Source organism: Microcebus murinus, chromosome 1 (assembly GCF_040939455.1).
Source record: "Microcebus murinus isolate Inina chromosome 1, M.murinus_Inina_mat1.0, whole genome shotgun sequence".
In the NCBI taxonomy this organism is placed as follows: Eukaryota; Metazoa; Chordata; class Mammalia; order Primates; family Cheirogaleidae; genus Microcebus; species Microcebus murinus.
This window is the reverse complement of record NC_134104.1, coordinates 71,596,148-71,618,152: the sequence shown is the minus strand read 5'-3', so window position 1 is coordinate 71,618,152 and position 22,005 is coordinate 71,596,148. Positions and strand designations below refer to the sequence as shown.

The following is a 22,005-nucleotide window of genomic DNA, read 5'->3' as shown; positions in this document are numbered from 1 at the left end:
ACATAGGCAAATTTTTCCTTGACAATTCTCTAGGAAGACTCCATGTTGGAGACCAACATATTGCCTCTCAATAGGTCTAATGCAGTTAGTTTTTTTCTCCAAAATTGGAACTGATTGCTATTTCTTAGTGGATAGCCAAATGAACTAGTTGGCTCATGTTTAGGTGCCATATTTCATAGCAAAAAAAAAAAAGAAAGAAAGAAAGAAAGAAAGAAAGAAAGAAAGAAAGAAAGAAAGAAAGAAAGAAAAGAATCATCTAAAACATTTAAATTGTGCTCAGTGTGGTAATTTGTTTATACCGTGGGAGACACCTGGAAACTGAGCCAACAAAGGAAATAGATTCTCATCTTATCCTGGGGTGCACACTTAGTGGGGCAAATGGTAGACAGAATCATCAGCATTATTTAGGATGTTATTGCTTTTTCTCTTGTTTGAAGTTCTTATTTGCTGTTCTTTTTGATAAGCATATACAAATTAATTTGAAAAATATTAAAAATTAAATGTGCATATGATGCTACTCTTTCATAAAATTAAACTTTTCCATAAGAACCTGCAAAATTTTATTCACTGATATAGTATTAGAGATATTGTTGATGGAAGGTGGAATTTAAAGATGAGAAGGTAGACTTACTCTGTGAACCCCTGATACTTGGAACTAGTACTAGTGGGTGGGAATTGGAGACTCAGACTCAATATGTATAAGAACTTTCTTACAGGGCATATCTTTCAGGAGTAAAAAGAAAATTTGCTGGAGATGATGATCTTCCCAATACCCCAGGTATTAAAGTTGAGATTAGTCAATTGCAATGGAAGAAAGAGATTAAAGCATTGAATAGAAGATCTGAGGCTCTTTTAGATCCCTTTTAAACTGATATTCTCCATTAAGATATTTACACTGTTCCATTTCTTCTCAAGAGATTTGGTTCTCACTTTCCAAAATATAAAGCAGCCATAAATAAAAAATACATGCAATTCTGTTACATTTTAAGATTATTTCATTACCATACAAATTACAAAATACTACAGTATGGTGCTTCTTCTTGTATAGGATACAATGCCTTGTTAAGTGACAGTTTTTCTGTAGAATAGAATTTAATACTGGATATTTTACTGTGGGCCCATTCAGTGAGGTCATGTGTGAATTCCACCAAAGTCTTCTTGTTGTAAGGTCTAAATTCCAATTCGTGGGAAACAATGAAGGTGTTACAAGGAGGCTATTGGGGCTGTCCCTATTTCTTTCCCTTAAAGTAGGTGCCACAACATTTTCCAACCACTGGGTTTTGTGTTTAAGAGACCGTGAAGGAGAAACCTTCTTCAGAGCCCTTCTGGGGCTGGCTGCGGTCCACGCCTGTCAAGGTCTCGCCATGTGTAAATCACGCACCCAAATATATCCAGAAAGAGCCCATCCATCACAGACTGGCAGTGATGTGGGCTGCATTCTCTGTAAATCTGGTGAAAATAATGTATTTGTGCCGTGAGATGACATCTCATAATGAGATTGTGATATTCCATAGCATGTGATTTGCTATTTGTGACAAAGATGAATTTCACAGTGAGTACAGCTGCTGAGAGGCTGCCGGGCCTGGCAAATACATGTAAGGTAAGGCCCTCTCTCAGGCCAGCCAGTCATAACTCTTCTCTACTGGAAATAATTTCTCAGGACTGCCAAGAACAGGTTGCCAGATTGAATTTTCTCTTAAGGGGAGCTGAGTATTTAGGCAAAGCAAAATCTCTAAAGGGGAAAAAATGTATGAAAAACATTTATCAATATTCCTTGATTGCGTTTATTGTTTATGGTAGCAGAACACAACAGCCCACGACTGAGGTTGTGCAGGGGACCCTGTGTCCTCAACACATTAAATTGATGCAAAGCAAAAACTATTTTTATGTTCAAAATAAATAACCTAAGATGTTCAGAGTCTTACTCTAAGAGTCATACATGGAACCATTTTATACATTCATCATTTTATGAGTCCTAAGTTGTACCGAGTCCTTGCCACATAAAGTATGGACCCCAGACAGCAGTATTGTTCTTACCTGGGAAGCGTATTAGAAATACAGATGCCTGGGTTCCATCCTAGACCTACTGAATCAGAATCTCCATTCTAACAAGATCACCAAATGGTTCTTATACACATCACAATTTTATGAGCACTGTACTAAGTGATTTTAGAGCTGTCATAGTATATTCATCAGCACCAGTAATAATACTGATGATATAATTAATTCTAAATGTAGACATGTGTATAACTTTTTGCATTTTACAAAGAATTTTCACAATTATTACCAAATTTGAGCTTTCTCATAATCTTGTAAAGTAGGTAGGTGCTATTGCTGTAAATTTCTAGTTCAAGCAATTGAAATTCATAGTGATTAATAGTTTTGTCCAAGATATATGTAAGTGAATAGGGAGCCTAAATTCAAACTCAAGACTTTTCCCCCCATGCCTATATTCCTTTTTCATCATTGTTAGAGCATGTGCTATGAGTTTGTTTGCTTTTATCCCCAGGAGTGATGAGAGATATGAGTCTCTCACACACACTCTCAGGTAACCCCATCATAAACAAGAATAGGCATCTATAAATGACTAGCTGGACCTATGTTTACTATGTATGGCTGAGTCTGTGCCGAATGTTTCTGATTCCAATGGGATCAAGTCTGACTTCAATCATGTTAGGTCTAGATTCTGAGAGGTCCTTCATCAGCCATTTCACAGTATAGCATGATTTAGGGTTGATCACACAGGTCAACTTGGTGACACCCAGAACTATGTCAAACTATTAGCTCTACAATTTCTCTAAGGATCCTAATGGTTCCGAAAAATTTCCTAAGTCAGTCACTCAAACACAGACTAATACAGCAAACACTTTGTATTATATACCTCCTCTGGCAAGAGATGCTCAAAAATGCTTTTGATGAGAGGAGATGACTTATTAGTCACCAAGTGTCATGTATAATGTAGCTATTGCTCTAGGAGCTTTTATGCTTTGGCCTGAAATTCAGAGGGCCTTGTGACAAAGTGAAGCTAAGAGTCAAGGATGCCAATGAGACACAGGCTAAATGAGTTCTCCAGCCTTTCTCTGAGGCTCTTAAAAAAGCTCACGGGCTTGTAAATACAGGAACATTGGAGTTGAGAGAGAATATTTCAGGGCAGGGGTGCAAGGACAGGCGATGTATTAGACACATGTCTTTTGTTGGTCTAGTACATAAAAATATTCATAATATAAATATTTTTATAAGAGCTTGATATGAATTTTTAACAAAGAAGATTTTTTTGTCAAAGGAAATAAACTGATGTACATATGCGAAGGATTTTAAGCAGAGAAGTAAACTCACTGAGCTGCTCATTTAATATTTTCAATTAACATCTTTGAAAATTAATCAAGTTATTCATATAATAGGCTAGACAGGCTCTTAAAAGAGATTTTAAAATTAAAAAGGAGGTATTTATAACACTGGATTTTTGCCTTAACTGAGGAGTGGATGTTGCAGAATATACAAGAACAGTAATGGCAAAAATAAACTGATGCTAACTCAGAACTTAACCCCTGCTCTTATGGATCAGTGAATCTCCCATTTAGATTTTGGAGAATTCAATTCCTACATACATAATTCATGAAAGGTACTTCCTTAATTGTGTACAATCTATATGGGCCTTTCTAAACATAAAGCATTCCCTTGGGATATTGAAGCACTAATTCTTATGCTCTACTGGCTCACTATTTCTTCCCTGTAATTCTCAGATGATAAAAATCAAATTCCGACTGCGTTTCTGTCTCTTTCCTTCTTCATTCTCCAAAAGCCTAATCATGCAAAAACTCACAGGCACACCCTCTCCGGTTTATGGAATCACATTTTGCAATGATGTTATTTATGCCCATATTCATGTTAAAATATTAACATGATTACTGACTTCAGTCTCAACTGCAGCCACACTAGGAGAAAGTCTGTCTTCTTATACAGAAATGCTTTTCTTTTTAGAAGGTGACTTGCCTTATGAATTCTCATCTATCCTTTTTCCCATTTATTTCACTGAGGAGAGAAAAGGCCCAATCTGTAGCGAATTAGAAAGAAAAGAAATGCTGTGGAAGTGCCTTTATAACGATCTTCCTTGACCAGTCCCCTGTGCATTAGAGAAATGTCCCTGCTCAATGCAGTGCATGTAAACACACTTAGTCTATTAACATTTCATCACATGGCATCTTGGGAAAGATATTATTTATATAAAAATAGGGATGATTTTCATGATGGAAAATGAGAAATATGGTGTTTTCATATGGAAGAAGAAATTACCCCAAATTTCAGGGTAAATTAGAAAAGGTGAGAATGCCCTATATGGGCACCTGTGATTAAAGTTTTCCTCCCCTTTTGGGTTTATAGTTAATATATTACTATAAATTAGGTACTAATATTAGCTCAACTTTAGAGATGAGAAAACGGAAGCTCAGAGAGTTCAGGTAACTTGTTCAAGGTCACACAGCTAGCTACTGGCAGAGCTTGGATTCAAATTCAGAACTGATGTTTTAAATCATTACATTATAGCACTACTCACATGAGTTGCTATAGTGCTTTGTAAATTAGAGAGCATAGTGCAAAGCTGCTGTCTCCTTCGTGTTTGTGCTCTCATATCTTTCCTCCTGGCTTTTCTTCCATTCTGGAATGTATGCCACTGTCTCCGCCTGTTGAAAACCTCATCTTCATCTTTCAAAGGGTTACTCTACACAATTCCTCTTCTCCTATTCTTCCCTCATTTTCCTCCTTGGTATTAATACCTCTCACAAGGGATGCACAGATATATTTTGCTGAAAGAAGTTCTAAGAATACAGAAATCCATCTTTCCTATACCCTATGCCAACCGCTTCCCTTGAAGCAACCACGTTAATTTTTGCTGAGCATTTACCTGTATACATATACATAGAGATATGGCTGACTCTTGAAAAACATGGGTTTGCATTGCACCAAGTCCATTTCTACACAATTTTTTTCAATAAATACACCGAAAGATTTTTTTCAGAGATTTTTGACAATTTGAAATAACTCATAGGTGAACCTCATAGCCTAGAAATATTGAAAAAAAACTAAGAAAAAGTTACGTATGTCACGAATGCATAAAATATATGTAGATACTAGTCTGTTTCATTACTTATTACCATAAAATATACACAAATCTATTATAAAAAGTTAATATTTATCAAAACTTATGCATAGAAACAAATACCATACATGGTGCCATTCCCAGTAGGGAGAAATGTAAGCAAAGGTAAAGATGCAGTATTAAACCATAACTGCATAAAATTAACTATTCTACATTCTGTAATAATTTTGTAGCCACCTTCTGTTGCCATTAGGTGAGCTCAAGTGCAGAGAATATCCTCTTAAAAAGCCATATGATGATGGGGAGCTCCACGTGAGTAGTTTGCCTTTCTAGTAAATTGCATATTGCAATGAAAAGTAATCTCTCCTTGTTCTGGCATATTTTTCATTGTGTTTAGTGCAACACTGTAAACTTTGAATAACACCATGGGAACAAGACTAAGTGCCACTAGTAATGCTAGAAGTGCTCCCAAGAAGCAAAGTCATGACATTACAAGAAAAAGTTGAATTGCTTGATAAGTATCATAAATTGAGGTCTGCAGCTACAGTTGCCCACCATTTCAGAGATAAAATTCATTTTGTAAACAGACCACATAAACTTACAGTATCTATACATACAGTACTGTAAAGGTATTTTCTCTTCCTTATCATTTTCTTAACATTTCTCTAGCTGAACTTTTTTAAAGAATACAGTATATAATACACATAACATACAAGATATATGTTAATTCACTGTTTAGGTTATTGGTAAGGCTTCCAATCAACAGTAGGATGTAAGTAGTTATGTTTTCGGGGAGTCAAAAGTTATATATGGCCTTTCAATTATGTAGGGGTCAGCACCTCTGTATTGCTCAAGGATCAACTCTACATGTTTTTTATTTTTCTACTATCTCTCTTTTTTTTTATTTTGGCATATTATGGGGGTACAGATTTTAAGGTTTCAATAAATGCCCATTTCCCCTCCTCCCCCCAAAAGTCTGAGTCTCCATCATGACCATCCCCCAGATGGTGCACATCTCACTCATTATGTATGTATATACCCGCCCCCCTCCCCCCTCCCACCTGCCCAATACCCTATTACTGTAATACCTATGTGTCCACTTAGGTGCTACTCAGTTAATACCAGTTTGCTGGAGAATATATCTGGTGCTTGTTTTTCCATTCTTGGGATACTTCACTTAGTAGTATGGGTTCCAGCTCTAACCAGGAAAATATAAGATGTGCTATATCACCATTGTTTCTTAGAGCTGAATTGTACTCCATGGTATACATATACCACATTTTATTAATCCATTCTTGGATTGATGGGCACTTGGGCTGTTTCCACAGCCTTGCAATTATGAATTGTGCTGCTATAAACATTCGAGTGCAGGTGTCTTTTTTGTAGAGTGTCATTGGATCATTTGGGTAGATGCCCAGCAATGGGATTGCTGGATCAAATGGTAGATTCACCTGTATAGCTTTAAGGTATCTCCATATTGCTTTCCACAGAGGTTGAACTAGTTTGCAGTCCCACCAGCAGTGTAGGAGTGTTCCTCTCTCTCCGCAACCAAGCCAGCATTTATTGTTTGGAGATTTTTTGATAAAGGCCATTCTCACTGGGGTTAAGTGATATCTCATTGTGGTTTTGATTTGCATTTCCCTGATGATTAGGGATGTTGAGCATTTTTTCGTATGTTTGTTGGCCATTCTTCTGTCTTCTTTAGAAAAGTTTCTGTTCAAGTCCTTTGCCCACTTTTTAATAGGGTTATTTGATTTTTTTCTTGCTGATTTTCATGAATTCTAAGTATATTCTAGTTATCAGCCCCTTATCAGATGCATAGGATGCAAAAATTTACTCCCATTCAGTAGGCTGTTTATTTTCATGACTGTTTCTTTGGCTGTGCAGAAGCCTCTTAGTTTGGTCATGTCTCATTTGTTTATTTTTGTTGCTGCTGTGATTGCCTTTGGGGACTTCTTCATAAACTCTTTGCCTAGGCTGATGTCTAGGAGAGTGTTTCCAACTTTTTCCTCTAGAGTTCTAATAGTTTCATACCTTAGGTTTAAGTCTGTTATCCAGCATGAGTTGATTTTTGTGACAGGTGAAAGGTGTGGGTCCTGTTTTAGCCTTCTTCAGGTGGCTATCCAGTTTTCCCAGCACCATTTATTGAAAAGGGATTCTTTTCCCCAGCGTATGTTTTTGTCTGCTTTGTCAAAGATTAGATGGCTATATGAGGATGTTTTTATATCAGGATTCTCAGAGCTGTTCCACTGGTCAATATTCCTATTTTTGTGCCAATACCATATTGATTTAATTACTACAGCTTTGTAGTATAGTTTGATATCTGGCATATTAATGCCTCCCATTTTGTTTTTGTTGCCTAGAATTGCTCTTGATATTCGGGGTCTTCTTTGGTTCCATATGAAGCATAAAATTATTTTTTCTATATCTATGAAGTATGCTGATGGGATTTTAATAGGTATTGCATTGAATCTGTAGATCAGTTTGGGTAGTATAGACATTTTGATGATATTGAGTCTGCCGATCCACGAGTATGGTATGGATTTCCATCTGTTTACATCCTCTGCTATTTCCTTCCTCAGTGTTTCATAGTTCTCCCTGTAGAGGTCCTTTACGTCCTTGGTTAAGTATATTCCTAGGTACTTTAATTTCTTTGTTGCTATTGTGAAGGGAATTGAGTCTTTGATTTGGTTCTCGATTAGATTGTTGTTGGCGTATATGAATGCCTCTGATTTCTGTGTATTGATTTTGTATCCTAAGACTTTACTAAATTCATTGATCAGTTCTAGGAGTTTCTTGGTTGAATCTTTGGGGTTTTCTACATACAATATCATATCATCAGCAAACAGTGAAAGTTTGATCTCTTCTGCCCCTATTTGGATACCTTTGATTCCATTTTCCTGTCTGATTGCTGTAGCCAAGACTTCCAGTACTATGTTGAACAGAAGTGGAGATAGTGGGCAGCCTTGTCTGGTTCCAGTTCTAAGTGGGAATGATTTCAATTTTTCCCCATTCAGTATGATGTTGGCTATGGGTCTGTCATATATGGCTTGTATCATTTTTAGGTATGTCCCTTCTATGCCTATTTTCTTAAGTGTTCGTATCATGAAAGGGTGTTGAATTTTGTCAAAAGCTTTTTCTGCATCTATTGAAAGAATCATGTGGTCTTTGTTTTTGCTTCTGTTTATGTGGTGAATTGCATTTATAGATTTACGTGTGTTGAACCATCCCTGCATCCCTGGGATGAAGCCCACTTGGTCGTGGTGGATTATTTTTTTGATAAGTGTCTGGCTTCGGTTAGCTAAGATTTTTTTGAAAATTTTTGCATCTATATTCATTAGGGATATTGGTCTGTAGTTTTCTTTTTTTGTTGCATCCTTTCCTGGTTTTGGTATCAGAGTAATATTCGCTTCATAAAAGGTGTCGGGGAGGTTTCCGTTCTTCTCGATGTTGTGGAATAGTTTCTGCAAGATAGGTACTAGTTCTTCTTTGTAAGTGTGTTAAAATTCAGGTGTGAAGCCATCTGGACCGGGACTTTTCTTTTTAGGGAGATTTTTAATTGCTGTTTCTATTTCAGCTGTTGAGATTGGTCTGTTCAGGGAATCTATTTCTTCCTGGTTGAGCCTAGGGAGGCTGTGTGTTTCTATGTTTTTTTTCTGTTTGTTTTTTTTTTTTAATGGATAGGTTCTTTTCCTATTATTCTGCAACTTTTTAAAATTTTCTACTTAAAATGTTTTGAAAATCTTTGCATGTCAGCATGCACAAAGCCAATTACCTGGCACTGCTCATTTACAATGAGTCCTCCCTTCCAGAAATACTGTTTATCTTTCTATTTATTTAGGTCTTTGTTTATGTATTTTAGTAAATCATATAGTTTTTGAATTTTTGGAAATTTTATAGTTTCAGTTGCTGATGTGATTGTGAGTTTTATTTTACGTTTTCTAAATTGGCTCTGCTAATATTTAGGAAAGCCACTGGTCTTGAATCTAGCCATAATGCTAAACTCCTAATCTAATAGCTTGATTCTTATAGATATTCTAGATAGACGATCATTTTATATGCAAATATTGGGAGTTTCTTCTTTCTCTTCCCTTAACCAATAGAATTGTTTGTTCCTTTACTTTGTCTTATGTTATTGGATAAGATCTTTAGTATGATGTCAAATAAGAGTGATGATTAGGGGGGCTTCTTTAATTTTTTTGTGTGTTTAACTGAAAATGTTTCTAATGTTATTATGACATTTGTTTTAGGCTCCTGATATGTGGCCTCTTTCTAGGATGGAAATTTTCTGATGGCTTTTAATTAGGAATAGCTATTGAATTTTATTGACTGCTTTTTTTTTCTGTACTATTTTCTATATCTGTTGAGACCATCTTATTGTTTAACTTATTTTTTCTGTTAATGTAGTGAATTCTATGGATGGAGCTTCTGCTCATGTTATTTTGTACTTCTCTTGTACTTCAATTTGACAGTTTTAATCTTTGAAAATGTTACCTGTTTGCATGATCGCCACCCTCCTCTTCCCTGAAAAAATAACCCTGAAAGGTCTTTGAAAACCATATAACATTCATATTGCGGATGTATCTTTATGAAAATTCATGTGTGTTATGCCATCTGAGTAGCACTGTAGCCATGCAATTAAGTGTTATTCTTAAGTCCTGAATATGTATAAACTGAAGCTGGGGTCTGAGGACTCAAACCAAGTTAGAGCCAGAACTAGGCCTCTAATTTAAGTGCTATTACTCTAGGGCAACTGCTCTTTTTGCCAACCCATGAATGATAATTGCTCTAGCTTCATGGCATTCATCATCTGAGGCAGTGTTCATATTTTCCACATTTGTTGGGGAACTTCAGCAGCTGAAAAATGGTGTTTTCACTACCTGAATGTTAGTTAATGACACTTCCCCAACTGGAGGAAGAAGGGATTGATCTGATGAAAGTTTTCATGTTAGTACCCGTTATTGACCAATGTCCAGTCAACCAGCCCAATTCAAGTGCTGATATAAATACATACAGCAAAAAGATTGTCATTAAAAAGACTCTCGGCACTCCTTACTGAATCTCAGGCGACTACCAAAACTTGACCTCTCTTAGAACCATAGAAGATCAAAGTGGCAGGGCCCTCAGAGCTAATCTATGCCATCTCTCTCTCTCTCTATTTTATCTCTTTTAACATGGGTAAAATGAGATTTAGCAAAGAGAAATGACTTTCACAAGTCAAGCTGTGTATTACCAAATGTCTCAGGAGGCCTAGAGGTACCTATTTTCAATTTGGTTTAATTACTTGCTTGCTCTCACAGACTAAAGGCTTCTTAAAGCCTGGCTGCTTAAATCTTCTCTCCTTATTATGAGATAGTAAGCCACTTAAATGGTTGTTGGGCAAAAGTCAGATTTTAAAACAAATTTGGAAATGAAAATGGTGGCAGAGGTGATTGTGAATTTCATGGGCTGCAAGGGAAGTTTTGTAGACCTGGATACTTTCCTAGCTCCAATCAGTGAGGCACAATGATCACAAAGATTGAACCCCGAGTAGAGTGCTGGTCTTTTTCTTAATGGAGCCACATCTGATGCACTGTCAATTTTGGATTCACAGGCAGACTATGCGCTTCATGTCACTATGTAAATAATTAATTTCTAAAATTAAAAAATTTCCTTTCATTGTCTCAACATATGATAAAAGAAAACAATAAGCATCACTTGGAATGTACTTTATATTCAACTTGGGTCTCACCACAGCATCAGCAACAATGTGTTAGCCTCACTGTCAAGATGGAAAGCAAAACCAAGTCTAGGGAACACTTTGGTTATCCAAAAAGAGTATTGGAAAGTAATTTTTTAAGATGATTAAAACTGTTGCAAGGTTTGACACATATTAAATTTCTACATTATCTACAAAATAGGCTTGCTACATGCCTATTCAGTTTTATTTAGGCATACTAGAGGAATATTTAGATAGATGTGTCCCTGTTTCCTGAAGCGTTTTAGTTTGCAATATATCCAGATGACTGTCATATCATTATAAGAACAGGAAATAATACATTTTAACAAAGTCCAAAGAAAACATTATTTAAGAATATACTTACATATACATAAATAGAACATTTTAAAAAATGGTAGTATGCAGGTTGTGTTGGGTCTGTTTTGGGTATGTGTGTGATGAGATAGGTTATGAAACATCACGATGAAACCTTGATTTGATATAATAGGTAGAATACATTTCTACCTTTTTCTCATTCTGATGAATTTCTGCATTTTGCAAAGCCTCCAATATTCAGCCAGTGGTACCTGTGTTTGCTCATGTTGATATGTTATTCTGTAACTGTTTTCAATTCCTTTCATGCTTAGTCTAATCAATAAGACTGAATTTACGGTCCGGAAAGATATGGTCATTTTTGCAATTTTATTCAGATCATCTCTGCAGCCAAAAAGTGTATAGTTAGTGCATGTTCAGTATGGTGATGCGAACTAACATGTAGGAGATACAGAAGCACTCAGATAAAAACATTAATCAGATTCAAAACGTAAGTCCCTACTTCAAACATCAGGCAATAATAAAAGCATTTTAAAAGGCCATGAGCAAATGTGAAACCAATTCTGCAGGGGTGTGGCTGGAGAGCAAATGATTTCTCCTTAACTGAACTTCTAAGACTTTGTTCTCTATAATTCTTCTATATGTTAACCTTCCTGTAGTTTAAAAGAAAACAAAATAAGACCAAAAAGAATAAGGGTCTTCAACTTATATACCTCCTCATAAGATTTCCATGGTTGCTTAAAGAAATCTCGAGACAACACCCACTAGAGTTAATGAAGATAGGAGATGCCTAGCAAACAAAATGCTGCCACCTCCTGGTGAAATAGTACACAATATTTTCTCCCCCGCCACTTTCACACACATTCAAAAGAATTATTCTAATAACAATATGATTTGTATTATACTTTATAGCAAACAAACACTATCACACATGCATTGTCTCATTTAATGCTCACAAAATCCTTATGGGGTAACTTTTATTACCTGCATTAGACTGAGGTTCAGAGAGGGTATGCAACTTCCAGAAGGTCACACAGTGATTGGCAGATGCAGGACTCAAACCTTAACAAAATGAAGATGCATTATGGTTTAACACAAATGAAGAGTGAAGCATTATTGTGTGTACTGACAAATATTAAACATGTCTGTCATGCACTCAGCAGAAATGTGTGGAGTCTTTTGTCCGATGATGTACTATCACAGGTTTGTAGTGTGTGACTGACGTACAACTCTCTCTTTCTGGCTCTGCAGAGTGTAACAGTGTCCCCCTCACCTGAATCTTGGGAGACAGGGGAAGAGCGGGTTAGGGAGCAACCCTTTCTCTTCTGTCACCCTCGAACCAGACAAAAGACATCTACTCTTTCTACCCTTAAAATGTTCTCAGTATTCTTAAAATGTAAATTGAATAAAAGAAAAACTTTTGGAGGCTTTTTAATAATCCAAAATCTGCGCTACTGGCTCCCACACCCAGCTTCTCTCTCGTCATAGCCCACGTGCACGGTCCTATCTCACCCACGACCCCTGAACATTCCTTTTCAGACGTTAGGTGCTTTCGCAGCTTTTCATCTGACTCTGCCTAGCAATACCCTGTTTATCCCTCAGTCCGACCTCCTCTATTATTAATGCTTCCCCGATCTCTTTAATGCATATTCAGTGCTTTCCCAGCCACCAGTGGGGCTTATTTCCTCAAGTTCTGATCATAGCTCATTGTTTTCCTTTCTGTAAGCCTACGTCACTAGTTTGTCCACCTAGAGGACAGAGACTCATCCTCATGAATTTCTGTAACCCCTAACAAAACTTTGCATAGATGTTCAGTAAATATTACACTTTTATTGAATTGTCACACTTATGGAAAAAACTGTGAAGCACCACCTGATTATAAGAGCCAGAGTGGATCTTTTCATAATATCGGGGACATAAGGAGACATGTTACCATGGTCACTGCTTATCAAATCATGAAGAGACAAATGAAGGCAGGAATGCCACCTCCACTCTTATATTTGTTCTTTTCTATGCAGAAGCAATAATTCTTAGAAAGATATTTCTTGTACAGCATCCCCCCTCCCTACTTGTGCATCAAATTTTCAAATTCCTGCTAACAGAAAGCATTCATGTTAGGGTTCCTTGTTTGATTGATGGCATTTGCAATCAGGATATTGATTCCCAAGCAGGCTTTTCTGGTCCTATGTCTAAATGATATTGGCTGCAGGGTAACACTAGTATAAATATTCCAGTGCTATTCTACCCTTGCTATGGGCTCTCTCCCTCTCTCACACACACACACTTTTATTTTGAAGTAATTTTTAACTCAGAAAAGTTATAGAAATAGTACAAATAATTATCATAATTTATTCTCATTAATTTATACTATGGTCTTTTCGAGGGCATTTAGTTTCTAAAAAATGATTTACCAACATGCAAGGATATTAAAAGCATTATTTATTATAGCAAAAATTAGGAATGACCTAAATATTCCAAAAAAAGAGGACTGGTTACATAATTATATCAAAATGATGAATCTGTAGAAATTAAAAATCAAATTCTTTAAAAATACTTAAAGGGAAATGGTCAATATATTATTTTGCTGGTGCTGCCATAATGAATTATCATAGACTAGATGACTTAAACAACAGAAATTTATTTCTCAGCTTTCTGAAGACTAGAAGTCCTGGCTGCTCCTTCCTGAGGCCTCTTACTTTGGATTGCGGATGGCTGAATTTTGCTGTCTTCACATTTTTTTTCCCTGTGTTTGTACAACCTTGGTGTCTCTCCTTTTTCTTTTAAGGACACCAGTCATATTGGATTGGGGCTCCACCCTTATCCCCTCATTTAACCTTAATTACTTGTAAAAGCCCTATTTCCAAATACAGTCATATTGGGAGTTAGGGTCTCAACATATTAGTTTTGGGGGAACACAATTCAGTGCATAATACTCAAAGTATCTTAAGTGAAAAATGTTTATCATGTTTGTAGTGTAACTTCAATTTTTTAAACACATACATATACAGAGAAACAATGGTGTGGAAGTTTACATGTAAAATTTTAAGAGCTGGTATTTCTGAATTGTGAGATTATGAGTCATATTAATTTACTTCCTACTTTATTGCATTTTTCAATTTTCCATAATAAGCTACTATTACTTCTATAATCAGAGCAAATGTATTATAAGTAACACACAAAACTTCTTTAAAAGCTTGCAGGTTCTTTCATGTATATTAATGTATTTAATCTCTGCAACTATGCTATGAAGCAGAAACAGGAATAATTTTTTTTATTTATAGACAACAAAATTGAGGCTTAGAAGGGTTTAGTTATATGGCTACTTAGCCTAATAATCACAATAGGACTTCTAACTATCAATCCAATGATCTATTCATCATACCACAATTCTCCAAAATACTTTCTTTCAATAAACACAGAAAAGTCTAACAATGCTCTATGATTATTCCCAAAATTTATGAATGATGCTTATAAAAATAGGAGAAATAATAACAGCAGTAGTTATATTGGAGCAATTGTTTCATAGGGATCATTTAAACTTAGTCTTTCATGGAAAATTTGTGATACAAATAAATATTTTTAAAAAGTAACCTGGCATCAAAACTGTCACTGACTTACTTTTTTACTCTACGCTACATTTTTATTATTGTTATACATTTATGAAGATGATGCATGGAGACTCCTTTAAGAGACTCCACTGGGTATTTCAAGAGATACGACTACCTGTAAGGACGCATACATGAAACAATCCTCTAGACCAGGGGTCCTCAAACTTTTTAAACAGGGGGCCAGTTCACTGTCCCTCAGACTGTTGGAGGGCCAGACTATAGTTTTAAAAAAACTATGAACAAATTCCTATGCACACTGCACATATCTTATTTTGAAGTAAAAAATCAAATGGGCAAAAACACCTGCATGTGGCCCGTGGGCCGTAGTTTGAGGACGCCTGCTCTAGACAGAGGTGAAGGGAGAATTGGGGAGGCTGGAAATTATTACAAGAATTTTAGAGATTTGTAAGCACAGAAATGTTTTGCCATTCTATCAATACGAAAAATATGGCCACACCTATTTATGTATGTGTTTGTGTGTGTGTGGGGGGGGGCATAGTTCTGAATATGAGGTGTCTTTTAGTTGAAAGGTTGGGAATTAATGCTTTAGGTTAATAATATAAAAATCCCATTTATAATATACTCTTTTCCACTCTCCATTCCTATCATGAAATAAACTATTACAACAATCACAGTATAAATGGCTATTTTCGGAGGTGAACTTAACTTTGTATTTGCTAGTGAATTGAGCTCAACTAAGACACTGAGCACCACCTACCTGCAAGATGTGCTGCACCTGCTCCGAGCATCACTCTGGAGAAGTGAGGATGATGGAGAATAAAGAACTCTATTAAAATGTGGCCAAAGAGCCCCTTCTTCAATTCAACATTTAGCACCTATCACAAACCCAGGATGATATATGATGAAAATTTTACCTGTGGTTTGTGGATGGAGTTTTGGGGCCAGACATCAATATCTGTTTCAGTGGTCAGTGCCTCCTTGCTTTGTGCTAACTAAACTTCATCTAGGTTTTCAAGGAGCTCTTGTCATTTATGAAATGACAGACATCTGAACTAAAAGAAATGACAAAATGTATTTCAATACTTTTCAAAAAGGGTCCATAGCTTGATGCCAATTGTCTCAAGGCAAGCAGCTGGGCATTCCCTTCCAAGCAGGCTCCTGAACAGCTGTCATGCCTAATCTGGGTGAGAGATGAAAGACTGACCTAGGGGTTAAAGTCTCCACTGCCTGCTGCAAATCCCCTGAGTTATCTAATCTGTCCAGCGGCACAAGCTTTTTGCAAAGGAAGCGTTATTTTATAACTGACTCTTTAACAAAGGGGATATCGCAACCGTTAGCAAATGCAGTAAGTAGTTGTCCTGAGATAATATTGCCTGGAGAAGTTCTATAGAGTTTTCTTTTAAAACAAAACAAAACAAAACAAAACAAACAAAAAAACCACAACAACTTCAAAAGGACAGATAAATATCTGGAAAGTCTGTACAGACTATGCACAAGAAGCATTGCATTGTATGGTGAAGTACAGCCTGGTTTCCTAAAGGAACACACTCACACACACACACACGCTCATACACACACATGCACACACTTTTGCGAACACCATAAGCCTCAAATCCTGCACATGGTCTTGTTGCTCCCAACGAAAAGTTGGGAGAATCAGTATTGCAAATTTGGCTAAGTCTCTGGGCTTCAGTGTTTTCATTTGTAAAACAAAATAAACGGGGATTTAGACTAGATTGCGAATCCATGGCATATCATCATTCTTCATTCTTGTGCCCATAACAGACATAATTAATTGGTCATGGCACCTCCCACCAGCTCTCACAAAGCCTCAGAATTTGCAACAGAAATTGGTCTGAATTAGCATGTGAGAGAAAACCTATCTGCTTTGCTTACAATTTAGTGATGCCTGTGGTCTCTTTCATCAGGAGTCTCAGCAGCCTTAGGGGCTCTGGCTCATGGTGGCACCTCTGGCACAGCATAGTATAATTGGCATCAATAGGGCATAGTGACAACAGAAACACCAAGATATTTTTTTGGAGAGATCTCAGGTTTCAGAGCACCAAGATATTTTCTGGCGAGGAGATCTCAGGTTTCAGAGATAACACATGTGTTACTCCTGGGAAGAGGGGTGCACATCGGATCCAGAACTTGAGCAGATAGGAGAAGAGCAGAAAGCCACTTCGCCTGGAAGGGAATGTTCATGGGTATACACCTCAATGAACTCCCAAAATACTGGGGAAGTGGGGAATTGGAGAGTCCACAATAGCAGGAAGGGGTAGAGTTAGGAAAAAATTCTCTATATTGTTAGTGATACCCCTCCCCCCTTTTAAAGCTAGCCTGGTATATTCTGATATAAAGATTACATTGATATGACTACTTCGGTAATTCTTAGCATAAGAATCACAGAACAAAATAATTCTTCTTTTCCTTCTCCTTCTCCTTCCTCTTTTTCTGGAGTCAGGGTCTCACTCCAGCCCAGGCTGGAGTGCAGTGGCTATTCACAGGCGCAATCATCTAGCAAGACAGCCATTTAAGCAATCCTCCTGCCTCAGCCTCCCAAGTAGCTGGAACTATAGCATGTGCCACTGCACCTGGCTTGCAGAATAAAATTCTTAAATAGAATTTTAAGAGCAGGAGAAGACTGCTTCTACTTGGACCAGATCCAAGTTGGCTTCATGAGATCACTTAAGAGTTTGTTAACAATCTGATTCCTGAGCCCAGTTCCCAAAGATTCTAGTTCAGTAGGTTTGGCATGGTTTTAATAAGTTCCTTAGGGGAAGGCAATGATTACCCAGGTTTGAAAATAAATAATCTACTCCAAATTCATCATTTTTAAGACAAGAAAACCAAAATAGAATTAGAGGAAAGAACTTGCCAAATATCACATAGCAACTTAGTGATGAATTTGGAAATACAATCTTGGTTTTCTGACTGCCAGTCCCATGTCAAATAGGACTGCCAGGCCTATTAACCCCAGGTTAATTTTTCTGGGGTTTCTTGAAACAAATGGCCTATCATGTCAGTGTGTTCTGTATTTCAACAATGCCAGTAATGCTAATATGAAACAGGCTGCCTTAGAAGTTTAAACAGAGGACAAACGCTACCCAGAAGGAAATCTGTGGATAAATGCATCAGATGGGTAGTTAGACTTTACCTTCTAGTTTTATGTAAATCTATTCTTTGCCAACTCACTTGTTGGAAAATAGTGAGGAATTGAGGCTCTACTTGCTTAAACACAAAAGTTTAATCTCTGGTTAAGAAAAAGAAGCTAGGACAAGGATAGGTGGCTCATGGCAATGATTTGAGCCTCTTGACAACTATTGTTCTCTAGTCCGACTCTTCACCGTCTCCTGTCTCATACATATCGCATCAGCTCTCTAACGGGGTCCACCCCCCTGACATATCCCCAGAGTACCTCGCACATGCTGCTGCCAGGAGGGTCTTCCAGTTGCACTGATTCCATCATGTTACTCTGCTGAAAAACCTTCAGTGACTCCTCCAACGGGCCAAAGTCTAACCATCAAGTTGGCAGTTAAGACCTTTTATAATGTGACTGTTATCCTATCTCTTTACATTTTCTCCTACTATCGGGCATCAATTCTGCTTGCGTCTAAATAAGCTTTCCCATTGTTTCCACTTTCATTCACATTCCAAAATATTTTCAAATTCCTGCTCAAATGCTATCTAACCTAGTGTCCACCTCATATTACTTACTCATCGAGAAACACTTATTGTGCACTAACTATGTGGTTGGCACTGGAGATTCTTAAGAGAACAACTCAGCTTTGATCTGTGCCTACTTCTGGTGGAAAAGCCTAATGTTATATACCAAATCACCAATGATGTAAGGAGTGCTCCAAAAAGGAGAGTAGGTGCCACAGACACATCTAAAAGGGAGACATGACTTAATATGTTAGCCGTTCCCTTTGGGAAACTGTGATCTCACCAGTTTCTGAATTTTTTTTTTGCCTTTATTGTCTACATATTTTTGTATCTAGATACATACTTGTAATTTAGCTATTTCCTTTGTGTTCGTTTTCTTTCCCCAGTTAGATGGAAACTTCTTATAGGACAGTATCATATCTTAAATGCTTTTAATAGCTTAGTAAATTACTTACTAGTGTAGACTAAATCAGTAGACTCAAAGAATGCTTAGTAAAGACAGCATTTCTTTATGCTTTATAACTTTAAGGTGATTTCACTTCTGTTGTTTTATTTGATCCTCTCAATAATCCTATGGATTAGGTACTAAGATTCCCAATTTAGAGATAAGAAAACTGAAAATCAGAGAATTTGAGGGACTTATCTAAGCCCAAACAGCCAATAATTTATGGAATCTGAACAAGAATCTAGAGACTTTCATTCTTATTTTAAACTTTTTTCCAGGGTAACATGATAGATACCAAATGAATAAAAAAATAAATGGTTTTCTTATCATTTCTTACTAAACATTCTTTTTTTCCCCTTTCTTTCCTTTTTCTCTCTCTTCCTTCTATGCTCATCCATCTGCTTCGTATCTTTCTTTGCCACTAACCATGCCTCCAGCTTGTTAGTGACAACCCATCGCACTTCTAGGTTGTAAGCAGTTGTTTTTTAAGAGGCTCAGTAGCAAAAGAGACAGTTGACTCTATCCTGCTGGCATCTGTGTTCAGTTGTCTTAGGGAAAGTTTCCCAAAAGTATACCCTGAGACCACGATGTGTGTGTGTGAGTTATTAAGAAAGTGCTCCTGGGAGAATCCAGTAAGGTAGCGAGGGGAACAGGATGTAGAAAGGGAAGAAGCCAAGTAAATTCTGGCAAAGCTCCAACTTCAGTCCTATTCCACAGGGCACACTGGAGTGTGAAATACACATCAGATTGGCCCTCTTGAGGCAAGGGAGCTGGGCTTTCATGCTTCTTCACCAGTCTATCATTGGCCAACAGCCACCCCAGGAGGATATAAACTCCAGATATTCAGCTTTCTGCATAGTTGAGCAAAGTTCTTCTGAAAAGAGTCGTAGGTGTGAGCCTTTAAAGGCAAAAGCACACTGGAATCAAGGGAAGAGTATGCTGAAATAGTAAAAAGGAGAAAAAATAAATCCAAGGGGATCTGGCCAGGGCATGAACAGTGTCTGCTATAGCAGTTCTAAGAACTATAATGCAAGGATATTTTTTACATTTTAGGACATCCAAAATTTTTTAAGGGTCTGATCCGTGTATTAGACCATCACCTCAAAAAGACACACATGTTCAGAGTGGCCAGTATTCGTAAGTCCCCAAACCTCTAGGCTCTGTATAAAAAACAGCAATTCTAGTGTATCTGAGAGCCTTCAATGAGGCTGTTCTACCTTAAAACGAACTTCCCAGGCCTCCATCCTAAGACTCTGCTCTCGCAGGAAATATCATATGCTGAGCTGCATAATCTTATATTATGTCATAATTCTCGTAGTTGCAGGGCAGAAGGAAAAGGCAGTTTTCCAGCCTGCCTGGTTCTAAGATGGAACAGTGCTGCCATGTGACCGCAGGAAAATTTCAGTCCTATTAGCTAGAATGACATGAGGATAATGAATAAAAACCTTCTGTAGCTGAGAATCATCCCTTGGGAGGGAAGGCACACAGCCTGGAGACCCGGAGAATAGGAGTTGCAGTTCTCCTTGGAAAGTAGGGTATAAACTCAGAAAATCAGAACCAAACCTGTGGGGTTTGCTGGCGCATTATGGGGCAGCCTTTCACCATAGTCTCTTTGTGGCTTATTTATGGATTCCCTGGGCTCCACATCTATTTAATTAAAAAAAGAGGCAACGTTTTCCTCCTTCCTCACTGTGAAGAAGTCCATTGGGCCTTGTCTTGACAGGTCAGGCACAAAATGACAGATGGGACTGAAGTTGCATTCTCCTTCCCCCACACTATCAGAATTCCTCTTGTGCCCTCCCTGCCAACCTTGGAGGACAAGGCCTTGTTACCAGGCTGCTGCGTATGAGGAAATGTTGTGTTTCACTTGATTAGAATCTTGATGGCAATTAAGGAAAAGACTCTATCTTGCCACCTGTATTTGAACCTCTAGAATTGTCTCTGAATTGGTTATTTTTGCTTTGTTGTTCGAAGGTTTTTATAAGCTTATGTTATTTCCACTATCATAAACTATTAATATTTAAAAAAATCTAGTTATAAAACAGAATGCAGAATATTGTCCCTTTTATGGAAAAATATGTATAAGTATGCTTATAAATGCATTAAAATTCTGGAAATATTCCAACAGACTGCTACAAGAGGCTACCTCTTGAGGGGGCAGATGAAATCACTAGAGAATTTTACATTCGTTGCATGGTTTGCATGTTTAACAAAAATAAGAAAAAATACAATAATGTTTTTAGTAGGAAATGAATTTATTATATCAGTTTCACAAGGAATTTATCTTTATTCTTTTCATTTAAATAACTTTTTTCATCATCTCTTGGCTTATTTTACATCTTTTCACATATAACCACTATACCAATTATAGATTATATATAATAATTTTTATTTGGCATTCTCACTTAATGTTATTTCACTTATACTTTCCTAAGACCATAGTTTGCATATTTTTCTCAGTGAATGCTCATGTGTCCATTGAGTCAATGTCTATTTTTAAGGGTATAGTTTCCTTTGGAAATGATACAGTAAATTTTTGCCAATAAAATTTAAGAAGGGAAGCTGATAGGAAGGAAGGTCTCAAATACCAGGCAAGGCCCCCTGACTTGTTATCACTGGAAAAAGAACTGCTAGGTCATTTGGAAAACTGCCCTTGCTTGTTTCAAACACATCTTTCCTGATTTCCAGTAGACATTTACTGGACACCTACTATGTGCTGTGTTGTAGTTAGCATTCAATCTATTTTTCTTGAATCTTAGCATTATGGGAATTTCCAAATGAAAACAAATGAGAGAAGGTCATCTGAGACCAGGCACCTGCCTACCAGCCCTAAGAAGTACCCAGACTTTGAAGACCAGCCTGCAATCCCCTTTTACCATGTAAGCTGTGTAGTGAAAATGTGGAAAAGGAAAGTTAGCAGGTAGATAATACTTAGTATGGGATGGGAGGTTGGAGGGGTGGTTGAGTGGAAATTTCATGTTAAAAACAAAATGTAGCTAATCGGCAACTTACAAGAGGATGTAGTTAACTGCAAATCTCCGGCTTCTGTAATCAGCTTGCTTTGCAGTGCAGGGGTCAGCCCAAGGGGTATAAAACCCCAGACTGAGAAAGTTCGGGGCTGCTCTCCCTCCTTGCATGGAGTGGTGACAGCGCCTGTGCAGGAATAAATAAAATTTGGCTGTTTGGATTTTGGTAGCCA

General features: G+C 37.3%; 1 long non-coding RNA gene across 2 annotated transcripts in view; it reads right to left on the bottom strand.

Moving 5' to 3' along the window:
• Positions 1 to 22,005, bottom strand: part of LOC105879766 (uncharacterized) — a 215,802-nt gene that overhangs the window by 32,459 nt on the left and 161,338 nt on the right. Inside the window, exon 4 of one of the 2 annotated variants that reach the window (XR_012919264.1) lies at positions 12,111 to 12,188. The exons of the other annotated variant lie outside the window; for it this stretch is intronic. This is a non-coding gene — a long non-coding RNA (uncharacterized LOC105879766). The remainder of the gene's footprint in view (positions 1 to 12,110; positions 12,189 to 22,005) is intronic. 2 annotated transcript variants of the gene reach the window in all.